Source organism: Triticum urartu, chromosome 6A (genome assembly GCF_056163025.1).
Source record: "Triticum urartu cultivar PI428250 chromosome 6A, HENAU_Tu73, whole genome shotgun sequence".
In the NCBI taxonomy this organism is placed as follows: domain Eukaryota; kingdom Viridiplantae; phylum Streptophyta; class Magnoliopsida; order Poales; family Poaceae; genus Triticum; species Triticum urartu.
Genome location: NC_141878.1, coordinates 488,135,738 through 488,151,527, shown reverse-complemented (window position 1 = coordinate 488,151,527; position 15,790 = coordinate 488,135,738).

The following is a 15,790-nucleotide window of genomic DNA, read 5'->3' as shown; positions in this document are numbered from 1 at the left end:
TACCCCTCTCCCTCCTCGTCTCTTGCGGTGCTTGGCGAAGCCCTGCTGGAGTACCACGCTCCTTCACCACCACCACGCCGTCGTGCTGCTGCTGGACGGAGTCTTCCCCAACCTCTCCCTCTCTCCTTGCTGGATCAAGGCATGGGAGACGTCACCGGGCTGCATGTGTGTTGAACGCGGAGGTGCCGTCCGTTCGGCACTAAGATCATCGGTGATTTGGATCACGGCGAGTACGACTCCATGAAACCCGTTCACTTGAACGCTTCCGCTTAGCGATCTACAAGGGTATGTAGATGCACTCTCCTTCCCCTCGTTGCTAGATTACTCCATAGATTGATCTTGGTGATGCATAGAAAATTTTGAATTTCTGCTACGTTCCCCAACAAATTTTTCCCTGTACATCATGTCATCTTGCTTAAGGCATTACTCTGTTTTCATGAACTTAATACTCTAGATGCATGCTGGATAGCGGTCGATGAGTGGAGTAATAGTAGTAGATGCAGGCAGGAGTCAGTCTACTTGTCTCGGACGTGATGCCTATATACATGATCATACCTAGATATTCTCATAACTACGCTCAATTCTGTCAATTGCTCAACTGTAATTCGTTCACCCACCATAAAATACTTATGCTCTTGAGAGAAGCCACTAGTGAAACCTATGGCCCCCGGGTCTATCTTCATCATATTAATCTTCCAATACTTAGTTATTTCCTTTGCTTTTATTTTACTTTGCATCTTTATCACAAAAATACCAAAAATATTATTCTATAATATCTATCAGACCTCACCCTCGTAAGTGACCGTGAAGGGATTGACAAACCCTTATCGTGTTGGTTGTGAGGAGTTATTTGTTTTGTGCAGGTACGAGGGACTCGCGTGTAGCCTCCTACTGGATTGATACCTTGGTTCTCAAAAACTGAGGGAAATACTTACGCTACTTTGCTGCATCATCCTTTCCTCTTCAAGGAAATCCAACGCAGTGCTCAAGAGGTAGCAAGCAGATTTCTGGCGCTGTTGCCGGGGAGTCTACGCAAAAGTCAACATACCAAGTACCCATCACATACCCTTATCTCCCGCATTACATTATTTGCCATTTGCCTCTTGTTTTCCTCTCCCCCACTGCACCCTTGCCGTTTTATTCGCCCTCTCTCTCTATCCTCCCTCTCTTTCTCCATTTGCCTCTTTTTTCCCGTTTCTTGTTTGCTTGTGTGTTGGATTGCTTGCTTGTCACGATGGCTCAAGATAACACTAAATTGTGTGACTTTACCAATACCAACAACAATGATTTTATTAGCACTCCGATTGCTCCTCTTACCGATGCTGAATCTTGTGAAATTAATGCCGCTTTGCCGAATCTTGTCATGAAAGATCCATTTTCTGGCCTTCCTAGTGAAGATGCTGCTACCCATTTGAATAACTTCGTTGATTTGTGTGATATGCAAACGAAGAAAGATGTGGATAATGATATTGATAAATTGAAGCTATTTCCTTTTTCGCTTAGAGATCGTGCTAATGCTTGGTTTTTGTATTTGCCTAAAAATAGTATTGATTCTTGGAACAAGTGCAAAGATGCTTTTATATCTAAGTATTTTCCTCCCGCTAAGATCATCTCCCTTAGAAACAATATTATGAATTTTAAGCAACTTTATCATGAACATGTTGCACAAGCTTGGGAGAGAATGAAATTAATGATACGTAATTTCCCTACTCATGGTTTGAATTTGTGGATGATTATGCAAAAAAAATATGCCGGATTGAATTTTGCTTCTAGAAATCTTTTAGATTCGTTCGCGGGAGGCACTTTTATGGAAATCACTTCAGGAGAAGCTACTAAACTCCTAGATAATATTATGGTTAATTATTCTCAATGGCACACTAAAAGATCTACTAATAAAAAGGTGCATGCGATGGAAGAAATTAATGTTTTGAGTGGAAAGATGGATGAACTTATGAAATTATTTGCTAGTAAGAGTGTTTCTTCTGATCCTAATGATATGCCCTTGTCTACTTTGATTGAGAATAATAATGAATTTATGGATGTGAATTTTGTTGGTAGGAACAATTTTGGTAACAACGTGTATAGAGGAAATTTTAATCCTAGGCCGTATCCTAGTAATCCCTCTAATAATTATGGTAATTACTACAACAATTCTTATGGAAATTATAATAAGATGCCCTCTGATTTTGAATCTAATATTAAATAATTTATTACTTCGCAAAAGAGTTTCAAGGCTTTGATTGAAGAAAAAATGTTTAAGATTGATGAGTTGGCTAGGAACGTTGATAGAATTTATCTTGATGTTGATTCTTTGAAACTTAGATCTATTCCTCCTAAACATGACATCAATGAGTCTCTCAAAGCCATGAGAATTTCCATTGATTAGTGCAAAGAAAGAACCGCTAGGATGCGTGCTAAGAAATATGCCTTTATAAGAGCGTGTTCTTCTAGTTCCTATGAAAATAAAGATGAAGATCTAAAAGTTATTGATGTGTCCCCTATTAAATCTTTGTTTTGGAATATGAATCTTGATAATGATGGGACTGAATATGATCCACCTTTATCTAGAAGGCGTTCCAAAAATTCGGAATTTTTAGATCTTGATGCTAAATTTGATAAAAGTGGGATTGAAGAAACTAAAACCCTAGATATTGCTAAACCCACTATTTTGGATTTCAAGGAATTTAATTATGAAATTTCTCTTTGATTGATTTTATTTCCTTGTTGCAATCCGTGCTAAATTATCCTCATGCTTATAGTCAAAATAAAGCGTTTACTAAACATATCGTTGATGCCTTGATGCAATCTTATGAAGAAAAACTTGAGTTGGAAGTTTCTATCCCTAGAAAACTTTATGATGAGTGGGAACCAACTATTAAAATTAAAATTAAAGATCATGACTGCTATGCTTTGTGTGATTTGGGTGCTAGTGTTTCCACGATTCCAAAGACTTTGTGTGATTTGTTAGGTTTCCGTGATTTTGATGATTGCTCTCTAAACTTGCACCTTGCGGATTCCACTATTAAGAAACCTATGGGAAGAATTAATGATGTTCTTATTGTTTCAAATATGAATTATGTGCCTGCATATTTTATCGTTCTTGACATAGATTGCAATCCTTCATGTCCTATTATTCTTGGTAGACCTTTCCTTAGAACAATTGGTGCAATTATTGATATGAAGGAAGGAAATATCAGATTCCAATTTCCATTAAGGAAAGGCATGGAACACTTTCTTAGAAAGAAAATTAAATTACCTTATGAATCTATTACTATAGCCACTTATGGATTGCCTACCAAAGATGGCAATACCTAGATCTATCCTTGCCTTTTATGCCTAGCTAGGGGCGTTAAACGATAGCGCTTGTTGGGAGGCAACCCAATTTTATTTTTATTCCTTGCTTTTTTCTCCTGTTTAGTAATAAATAATTTACCTAGCCTCTGTTTTGGTTGTGTTTTTGTGTTTAATTAGTGTTTGTGCCAAGTAAAACCGTTGGGAAGACTTGGGGAAAGTCTTGATATCTTGCTGTAAAAAACAGAAACTTTAGCGCTCACGAGAACTGATGCCATTTTTATTTGGAAAGTGATATTTAGTTAATTATTTTTTCAAATTATTAATAGATAAATTACCCACGTCCATAAATTTATTTAAGAATTTTTGGGGTTCCAGATCTTGTGATAGCTACAGATTACTACAGACTGTTCTGTTTTTGACAGATTCTGTTTTTCCTGTGTTGTTTGCTTATTTTGATGAATCTATGGCTAGTAAAATAGTTTATAAACCATAGAGAAGTTTTAATACAGTAGGTTTAACACCAATATAAATAAATAATGAGTTCATTACAGTACCTTGAAGTGGTCTTTTGTTTTCTTTCGCTAACGGAGCTCACGAGATTTTCTACTTTAAGTTTTGTGTTGTGAAGTTTTCAAGTTTGGGGTAAAGATTTGATGGATTATGGAACAAGGAGTGGCAAGAGCCTAAGCTTGGGGATGCCCATGGCACCCCCAAGATAATCTAAGGACACCTAAAAGTCAAAGCTTGGGGATGCCCCGGAAGGCATCCCCTCTTTCGTCTACTTCTATCGGTAACTTTACTTGGAGCTATATTTTTATTCACCACATGATATGTGTTTTGCTTGGAGCGTCATATATGATTTGAGTCTTTGCTTTTTAGTTTACCACAATCATCCTTGCTGTACATACCTTTTGAGAGAGCCATACATGATTTGGAATTTGTTAGAATACTCTATGTACTTCGCTTATATCATTTGAGTTATATAGTTTTGCTCTAGTACTTCACTTATATCTTTTAGAGCACGATGGTGGATTTGTTTTATAGAAACTATTAATCTATCATGCTTCACTTATATTATTTTGAGAGTCTCAAATAGCATGGTAATTTGCCTAAATAATCCTAATATGCTTGGTATTCAAGAATAGTAAAAACTTTCTTATGAGTGTGTTGAATGCTATGATAAGTTTGATGCTTGATAATTGTTTTGAGATATGAAGATGGTGATATTAAAGTTGTGATAGTTGAGTAGTTGTGAATTTGAGAAATAATTGTGTTAAAGTTTGTGATTCCTGTAGCATGCACGTATGGTGAACCGTTATGTGATGAAGTCGGAGCATGATTTATTTTTTGATTGTCTTCCTTATGAGTGGCGGTCGGGGACGAACGATGGTCTTTTCCTACCAATCTATCCCCCTAGGAGCATGCGCGTAATACTTTGCTTTGATAACTTGTAGATTTTTGCAATAAGTATATGAGTTCTTTATGACTAATGTTGAGTCCATGGATTATACACACTTTTCTTCCTCCCACCATTGCTAGCCTCTCTAATACCGCACACCTTTCGCCGGTATCATACACCCACCATATACCTTCCTCAAAACAGCCACCATACCTACCTATTATGGCATTTCCATAGCCATTCTGAGATATATTGACATGCAACTTTCCACCATTCCATTTATTATGACACACTCCATCATTGTCATATTTCTTAGCATGATCATGTAGTTGACATCGTATTTGTGGCAAAGCCACCATTCTTAATTCTTTCATAGATGTCACTCTTGATTCATTGCATATCCAGGTATACCGCCGGAGGCATTCATATAGAGTCATATTTTGTTCTAAGTATCAAGTTGTAATTGTTGAGTTGTAAGAAAATAAAAGTGTGATGATCATCATTATTAGAGCATTGTCCCAGTGAGGAAAGGATGATGGAGACTATGATTCCCCCACAAGTCGGGATGAGACTCCGGACGAAAAAAAGAAAAAAGAAAAGAGGCCATAAAAAAAGAGAAAAGGCCCAAATAAAAAATGAGATAAAAAGAGAGAAGGGACAATGTTACTATCCTTTACCACACTTGTGCTTCAAAGTAGCACCATGATATTCATGATAGAGAGTCTCTCATTTCGTCACTTTAATATACTAGTGGGAATTTTTCATTATAGAACTTGGCTTGTATATTCCAATGATGGGCTTCCTCAAAATGCCCTAGGTCTTCATGAGCAAGCAAGTTGGATGCACACCCACTTAGTTTCTTTTGTTGAGCTTTCATATACTTATAGCTCTAGTGCATCCATTGCATGGCAATCCCTACCCACTCACATTGATATCTATTGATGGGCATCTCCATAGCCTGTTGATACGCCTAGTTGATGTGAGACTATCTTCTCCTTTTTTTGTCTTCTCCACAACCACCATTCTATTCCACATATAGTGCTATATCCATGGCTCACGCTCATGTATTGCGTGAAGATTGAAAAAGTTTGAGAATGTCAAAAGTATGAAACAATTGCTTGGCTTGTCATCGGGGTTGTGCATGATTTAAATATTTTGTGTGGTGAAGATAGAGCATAGCCAAACTATATGATTTTGTAGGGATAACTTTCTTTGGCCATGTTATTTTGAGAAGACATGATAGCTTTGTTAGTATGCTTAAAGTATTATTATTTTTATGTCAATATTAAACTTTTAGCTTGAATCTTTCGGATCTGAATATTCATACCATAATTAAGAAGAATTACATTAAAATTATGCCAAGTAGCACTTCACATCAAAAATTATCTTTTTTATCATTTACCTACTCGAGGACGAGCAGGAATTAAGCTTGGGGATGCTTGATACATCTCCAACGTATCTATAATTTTTGATTGCTCCATGCTATATTATCTACTGTTTTGGACATTATTGCGCTTTATTATCCACTTCTATAATTTTTGGGACTAACCTATTAACCGGAGGCCTAGCCTAGAATTGCTTTTTTTTTGGCCTATTTTAGGGTTTCGAAGAAAAGGAATATCAAATGGAGTCCAAACGGAATGAAACCTTCGGGAACGTGATTTTCTCACTGAACATGATCCAGGAGACTTGGACCCTACGTCAAGCAACCAACAGGGAGGCCATGAGGTAGGGGGCGCGCCTACCCCCAGGCGTGCCCTCCACCCTCGTGGGCCCCCTATTGCTCCACCGACGTACTTCTTCCTCCTATATATACCTATGTACCCCCAAACGATCAGATACAGAGCCAAAACCCTAATTCCACCGCCGGAACCTTCTGTACCCACGAGATCCCATCTTGGGGCCTGTTCCGGAGCTCCGCCGGAGGGGGCATCCATCACGGAGGGCTTCTACATCAACACCATAGCCTCTCCGATGAAGTGTGAGTAGTTTACCTCAGACCTTTGGGTCCATAGTTATTAGCTAGATGGCTTCTTCTCTCTTTTTGGATCTCAATACAATGTTCTGCCCCTCTCTTGTGGAGACCGATGAATTGTGGGTTTATGATCAAGATTATCTATGAACAATATTTGAATCTTCTTTGAATTCTTTTATGTATGATTGGTTATCTTTGCAAGTCTCTTCGAATTATCAGTTTCGTTTGGCCTACTAGATTGATCTTTCTTGCAATGGGAGAAGTGCTTAGCTTTGGGTTCAATCTTGCGGTGTCCTTTCCCAGTGACAGTAGGGGTAGCAAGGCACGTATTGTATTGTTGCCATCGAGGATAACAAGATGTTTTTATCATATTGCATGAATTTATCCCTCTACATCATGTCATCTTGCTTAAGGCATTACTCTGTTTTCATGAACTTAATACTCTAGATGCATGCTGGATAGCGGTCGATGAGTGGAGTAATAGTAGTAGATGTAGGCAGGAGTCGGTCTACTTGTCTAGGACGTGATGCCTATATACATGATCATACCTAGATATTCTCATAGCTATGCTCAATTCTATCAATTGCTCAATAGTAATTCGTTCACCCACCGTAAAATACTTATGCTGTTGAGAGAAGCCACTAGTGAAACCTATGGCCCCCGGGTCTATCTTCATCATATTAATATTCCAATACTTAGTTATTTCCTTTGCTTTTTTACTTTGCTTTTATTTTACTTTTCATCTTTATCACAAAAATACCAAAAATATTATTCTATCATATCTATCAGACCTCACTCTCGTAAGTGACCGTGAAGGGATTGACAACCCCTTATCGCGTTGGTTGCGAGGAGTTATTTGTTTTGTGCAGGTACGAGGGACTCGCGCGTAGCCTCCTACTGGATTGATACCTTGGTTCTCAAAAACTGAGGGAAATACTTACGCTACTTTGCTGCATCATCCTTTCCTCTTCAAGGAAATCCAACGCAGTGCTCAAGAGGTAGCATGGGTGCACCGGTGATTAGGTGTTGTTCTTACTTGAAAAAACCTCCTACTTATGATTAACCCCCTCGCAAGCATCCGCAACTACGAGAAAAGTATTAAGAATAAATTCTAACCATAGCATTAAACTTTTGGATCCAATCAGTTCCTTACGGAATAGCGCATAAACTAGGGTTTAAGCTTCTGTCACTCTCGCAACCCATCATCTAATAACTACTCCACAATGAATTCCCTTAGGCCTAAATATGGTGAAGTGTCATGTAGTCGACATTCACATGACACCACTAAGGGAATCACAACATACATACTATCAAAATATCGAACACATATCAAGTTCACATGATTACTTGCAACATGATTTCTCCCGTGACCTCAAGAACATAAGTAACTACTCACAAGTGATAAACATGCTCAAGATCAGAGGGGTATTAAATAGCATAATGGATCTGAACATATAATCTTCCACCAAATAAACCATATAGTAATCAACTACAAGATGTAATCAACACTACTAGTCACCCACAAGCACCAATCTATAGTTCCGGTACACAGATTGAACACAAGAGATGAACTAGGGTTTGAGAGGAGATGGTGTTGTTGAAGATGTTGATGGACATTGCCCTCCCCAAGATGGGAGAGTTGTTGGTGATGATGATGACGACGATTTCTCCCTCCAGGAGGGAAGTTCCCTTGGCGGAATTGCTCCGCTGGAGGGCAAAAGTGCTCCTGCCCAAGTTCCGCCTCGAGACGGCGACACTCCATCCCGAAAGTCCTCCTATTATTTTTTCTAGGTCAAAATGACTTATATACCAGAAGATGGGCACCGGAGGTGGACCGAGGAGGGCACAACCCACCGGGGCGCGTTTGGGCTCCCTAGCGCACCCAGGTGGGTTGTGCCCACCTGGTGGGCCCCCTCTAGTACTTATTGACTCCAATATTTCTTATATATTCCATATAAATTACCTGTAAAGTTTCAGCTCATTTGGAGTTGTGCAGAATAGGTAGCCTGACGTAGCTTTTTCAGGTCTAGATTTCTAGCTACGGGAATTCTCCGTCTTTGTGTGTACCTTGCATATTATGAGAGAAAAGGCATTAGAATTACTCGAAAAAGCATTATTATGCATACAAACATTATAAATAATAGTAGGTAAACATGATGCAAAATGGACGTATCAACTCCCCCAAGCTTAGACCTCGCTTGTCCTCAAGCGAAAACCAAAATCGAAAAACATGTCCACATGCTTAGAGAGAGAGAGAGAGGTGTCGATGAAAACAAAATACAGACACAGAAGCATCATGTGAATTATTATAACAACAACAAACTTTAGCATAAAACTTTTATCATCTCATGAATAAGTAACAATTCATCACACTATTGAAGTATAAAGCATAAACTCTATTGGAAACCAACAAACTATGTTCTCAGTCAACTTTGCAAGTACAATTCATCATCTTTTCAGGAAGGGTAGCATATCAGAGTCTTTAGGCAAGTCCACATACTCAACCATCATATAGTTTTCTATGATTTCTAACACTAACCGTATATACATGAGCAAAACGTTTCAACTGGACACATAGCAAGATAGGGGCTTATAGTTTCGCCTCCCAACGTATTCACCTCAAGGGTGATGTCAACAATAATAACTCATGCTACCCATATTCAACTGGACATATGTGCCTAGATCTTTCCTCACCACATGCTACTTACCAAAGGAGAAAAATAAAAAGGAATAGAGAGAAAAACTTTGACTCTTGCATAAAAGTAAATACATAAAAGTAAAAGATAGGCCCTTCGCAGAGGGAAGCAGAGGTTGCCATGCGCTTATTTGTTAGTATGCTCAACCCCTTAGTGCAAAAGAACGTCACGTTATATTGCCCCTTATGATAGCAATATTTATTATGCAGTCTGTCGCTTTTATTCTTTGCTATCACAAGTTCGTACAACGCTCAATTTTCTCCTACACTAAATGATCTTACATTTTTAGAAGCAATTTTTATTGCCTTATTGCACCGATGACAACTTACTTGAAGGATCTTGCTCAATCCTTAGGTAGGTATGGTGGACTCTTGAAAATAAGATTTGGGTTTAAGGGTTTTTGGATGCACAAGTAGTATCTCTACTCAGTGTGGAATTTTTGGCTAGCAAAGATGGGGGCAAGCACCACATGTTGAAGGATCTATGACAATATAACTTCTATGTGAATATGAACAAACATAAATCTTTACGTTGTCTTCCTTGTCCAACGTCAATAATTTTTGCATATAATATTTTGATGGGGGCTCACAATCACAAAAGATTTCTAGGATAGTGTATTTATATGTGAATCTTCTCTTTCCTTGTTAATTCTTTCATGAGTTGCATCATTGACCAACGCTATGTTTTTCAATCTCTAATAAAATTTCCTACTTATACTTTTCCTTATGTGGTGTCATCACCTACCATAAGATTAGCATATGATCCTTTTCATTTATTTCCTTTCCTTTTATTAGAAAATGAGAATAAAGAAAGCAATAACTCAAAGTAAACTTTATTATATATTTTGCACACGATTACAAGGATAGGTCACTAAGCAAACTCTCAAAAAGAAAGGATCGAACTAAATTTTTATTCATCTAAAGCAAAAGGTAACTATGGATCGAACTAAGAGAAGTGAAGGCAAAAGACAGTGGAGGTGATACGATACCGGGGCACCTCCCCCAAGCTTGGCGGAAGCCACGGGGAGTGCCCATACTCGATACTCAATTTTGTTTTGGTGATGAAGTAGCAACCTTTTCCAATATAACCATGAGTAGATCCCTCAAGCCTTGAATCTCCCGAAGGGCTCGATGACGTAACTCGGTGTTTTTCATCACTTCAGCCATTATGTGTTTATTTTCCAGGACCCGGGGGTTTGTTCCTGCATTGCTTTCTCTTGGACGAGCTATGTCCCAATTTGACGGTATGTGCACACGGGGAGTATTCTCGAACCCATAATTGTGAATCAAATTGTGAAAATTGTTACGATGTAACCTGTGTAAAGGCCTTCTTGGTGGGAGTTCTTCATGCACTTCGGGGCTCTCTTGATTGTTTGATGATCTCATTGCTTCATGAGGATTAGGATGAGTGGAGATTCCAGCCAATGTGCCTCTCTCAGAAGCCGGAGGGTGAACCCCAAAGGGATTTTCCTCTCCTTCCTCCATGTCAACCTCTTCAGCTTCCTCTCTCCTTAGATCTTCCTAAACCAACCCCACATCTTCTTCTCCATTGTTGGAAGATGAGGAAGACATGATGCTGGCCTAATCTAATCTGCCAGAAAATAGCAAGGAAAATAAAACAGAAGATTTCTCCGCGATACAGTGATCAATAGGTTCAGGGGGTATATAAAGATTTTTTATCTTGGGAAACAAGCAAACGGAAGAAAAACAAAGTCCGAAAGGTACCCAAGGTGGGAACATGCCAGGCACGCCCTGATGTCTTGTGCCCACCAGGGTGACCATCCCGGTAGTTTCTTGTTTTCCTAATTTTTGTTATATTCCAAAATTGACGAAAAATATTTTTGCGGATTTTTCGGAGTCAGTTTACTTACCGTATCACGTACCTCCTCTTTTTCACGATTCTGGAGTGTTCCGGAAGGTCTCTTTTATGTGTTCTTCTAGTGTCATAGTTTGGATAATATTACTTTCAACATTAATGGGCGTACCTAAGATATAATGTTTTATTCGTTGCCCATTAACAACCTTCGGGTTAGTACCTTTGGCATTATTTGTTTTGATAGCTCCAGACCGATAAACCTCCTCGATAACATAGGGTCCTTCCCATTTGGAGAGGATTTTCCTGCAAAGAATCTTAAATGAGAGTTGTACAAAAGAACATATTCTCCAACTTTGAACTCACGCTTTTGGATTCTTTTATCATGCCATCTTTTAACTTTTTCTTTAAATAACTTGGCATTTTCATAAGCTTGGGTTCTCCATTCATCTAATGAGCTAATATCAAATAACCTCTTTTCACCAGCAAGTTTGAAATCATAGTTGAGTTCTTTAACTGCCCAATGAGCCTTATGTTCTAACTCAAGAGGCAAATGACAAGCTTTTACATAAACCATTTTGTAAGGAGACATACCCGTAGGCTATTTACACGTTGTTCTATAAGCCCAAAGTGCATCATCTAATTTCTTAGACCAATTCTTCCTGGACCTATTGATAGTCTTTTGCAAAATTAATTTTATTTCTCTATTGCTAAGTTCAACTTGACCACTAGATTGAGGATGATAGGGTGATGCAATTCTATGGTTAACATCATACTTGGCAAGCATTTTACGGAAAGCACCATGAATAAAGTGTGAACCACCATCAATCATTAAATATCTAGGGACTCCAAACCTTGGGAAAATAATTTCCTTAAGCATTTTAATAGAGGTGTTGTGATCAACACTACTAGTTGGAATAGCTTCTACCCACTTAGTAACATAATCAACAGCAACCAAAATATGTGTATACCCATTAGAAGAAGGAAAAGATGCCATGCAATCAAATCCCCAAACATCAAATGGTTCAACAGCAAGTGAATAATTCATAGGCATTTTTGACGCTTACCGATATTACCTATTCTTTGATATTCATCACAAGGTAAGACGAACTTACGTGCATCCTTGAAGAGAGTAGGCCAATAAAATCCAGATTGTAATACCTTGTGAGCAGTTCTATCTCCTGCATGATGCCCTCCATAAGCTTCGGAGTGTCATTTCCGTAGGATTTGTCCCTATTCATGCTCAGGTACACAATGTCTAATAATACCATCTACTCCTTCTTTATAAATATGTGGGTCATCCCAAAAGTAATGTCTTAAATCATAGAAGAATTTTTTTCTATTTAAAGTTAGGTGGTAAATATTTAGTGACGATGTAATTAGCATAGTCAGCATACCAAGGAGTACTATGAGAAACATTTATTGCAGCTAACTGCTCATCAGGGAAACTATCATCAATAGGTAGTGGGTCATCAAGCACATTTTCAAGCCTAGACAAGTTATCAGCTACGGGGTTCTCTGCTCCTTTTCTATCAGTGATATGCAAATCAAATTCTTGTAACAAGATAACCCATCGAATAAGTCTAGGTTTAGCATCTTTCTTTTCCATAAGATATTTAATAGCAGCATGGTCGGTGTGAACAATTAATTTTGAATCAACAATGTAAGATCTAAATTTATCACCGGCAAACACCACTGCTAGAAATTCTTTTTTAGTAGTAGCATAATTTCTTTGTGCACTGTCTAGAGTTTTACTAGCATAATGAATAACATTTAGTTTCTTATCAACTCTTTACCCTAGAACAACACCAACATCATAATCACTAGCATCACACATAATTTCAAAAGGCAAGTTCTAGTCAGGTGGTTGAACAATAGGTGCAGAAATTAAGGCTTTGTTGAGTGTTTCGAAGGCTTCTAAACAATCATCATCAAAAACAAAAGGGACATCCTTTTGCAAAAGATTTGTAAGAGGCCTAGAAATTTTAGAGAAGTCTTTGATAAATCTCCTATAGAAACCAGCATGACCTAAGGAACTACGAATAGCTTTGATACCTTTAGGACATGGCATTTTCTCAATTGCATCAACCTTAGCTTTGTCCACCTCAATACCTTTTTCAGAAATTTTATGGCCCAAAACAATACGTTCATTAACCATAAAGTGGCACTTCTCCCGATTCAGGACAAGATTTGTTTGCTCACATCTCTGCAAAACTCGATCAAGATTGCTTAAACAATCATCAAAAGACTTCCCATAAACAGAAAAGTCATCCATGAAAACCTCTACAATCTTTTCACAAAAGTCAGAAAATATAGCAGTCATACATCTTTGAAAGGTAGCAGGTGCATTTCATAAACCAAAAGGCATACGTCTATAAGCATAAGTTCCAAAGGGACAAGTGAAAGTGGTCTTTTCTTGATCAGGTTGAGAAACAGGTATTTGTGAAAAAAATAGTATATCCATCAAGGAAGCAAAAATGTGTGTGACTAGATAATGTTTCTAGCATTTGATCAATAAAAGGCAGAGGGTAATGATATTTTCTAGTTGCTTTGTTTAATTTTATAAAATCAATTACCATTCTATAGCCTGTAACAATTCTTTGTGGAATAAGTTCATTCTTATCATTAGGGACAATAGTAATACCTCCTTTCTTAGGGACACAATGAACATGACTTACCCATCTACTATCAACTATAGGATAGATTATACCTGCTTCCAGAAGTTTTAATATCTCCGTTCTTACCACTTCTTTCATCTTTGGATTTAACCGACATTGGTGATGAACAATGGGTTTAGCATCAGGTTCCATATTAATCTTGTGCTGACATAGAGTGGGACTAATGCCCTTTAAATCATCAAGAGTATATCTAGTAGCAGCTCGGTGCTTCCTTAGAACATTCAATAATCTTTCTTCTTGATGTTTTGAAAGGTTAGCACTAATAATAATAGGATATATCTTCTTCTCATCAATAGAAGCATATTTCAAAGTGTCTCGCAATTGTTTTAATTCAAAAATAGGATCACCTTTAGGTGGAGGAGGACCTCCTAGAGTTTCAATAGGCAAATTGTGTTTAAGCAGAGGACGTTGTTCAAAGAAAATCTTATCTATTTCATTTCTTTCATGCATATGTAAATCATTTTCATGGTCTAGCAAGGATTGCTCTAAAGGATCAGTAGGAGGCACATCAATAGAAGCAAGACCAATTATTTCATCTTTACTAGGCAATTCTTTTTCCTGAAGTTTTCTACTAAACTTAGAAAAATTAAACTCATGAGACTCATCACCAAAGTTGACACTGACAGTTTGTTTCTCACAATCTATTTTTAGCATTAACGGTGTTCAAGAAAGGTCTACCAAAGATAATGGGACAAAAATCATCTTGTGGGGAACCAAGAACAAGAAAATCAGTAGGGTATTTTATTTTCCCACACAAGACTTCAACATCTCTAACAATCCCAATTGGTGATATAATGTCTCCATTAGCAAGTTTAATAGTAACATCTATGTCTTCTATCTCTGCAGGTGCTATGTCATTCATAATTTCTTGATATAAAGTAAAGGGAATAGCACTCACGCTAGCACCTATGTCGCATAAACCATGATAACAATGATCTCCTATTTTAACTGAGACAACGTGCATGCCAACAACAGGTCTATGTGTCGGATTTCGGGTTCCCGCAAAACCCTTGAGGTTCGAACACTAGGGTGCCCACAAAGATCTCTCCCCCCTCCAGCTCGCACTCACCACGATCTCACGGCCTAGCTCATCGAACCCAATGAACGAGAGACACAAGATTTATACTGGTTCGAGCCACCATTGTGGTGTAATATCCTACTCCAGTGTGGTGTGGTGGATTGCCTCTTGGGCTGAGGACGGACAATTACAAGGGAAGAACAGCCTCCTGAGGAGAGGTGTTCTTGTGCTTGGTGAACGTGTGTGGTTGCCTTGGTGGAATGGGTCCAGTCCAAGATGAGATGCCTCACTATGGTGGTGGCTAGTCCTATTTATAGCGGCCCTGGTCCTCTTCCCAAATATTGAGCGGGAAGGGATCCCACAACGGCCAATTTCGAAGGGAGACAACTAGTACAAGTTATCTTGACAAAAGTAGTCTTCGCTTGCCAAAGGCTCTGGTGGTGACGCCGTCTTGGGCTCCACGGTGACCTCCGTCCTGCCGTCCTGCTGGTCTTGGTCTTGTTGCACCGATATGGAAACCTTTGCCTCATGCCTCGGAACTCCTCGCCTGCGCTTGCCTCCTTAGCACCAAAGAGGAAACAAGGATACTGCGTGCGCTGGCGCCCGCCTAGCTCCGGTCGTCATGGCTTGCGTCACAGAAACCTCGCGAGGTGTCCCTTGCCTTGATCTCTCCGCCTCTCGCGAGCCATCCTGGTGAGGCCACCCCTGAGGAGGTCTTGCATCATCTGCCTCGCGAGGCTTGGCCCCTCGCGAGGGTCTTGAGTGTTTGCCGATGAGGATGGGCCGTATAGGGCCGCTGGGGGAGCCATGCTGTGGGCCGCAGGCAGGCAAGTCTGGGGACCCCCGTTCCCAGAACGCCGACAGTATCCCGCAGGCCCAAGGCGCGCTTGGGCTTGGCTTCGAGGCGAAGCCAAGGGG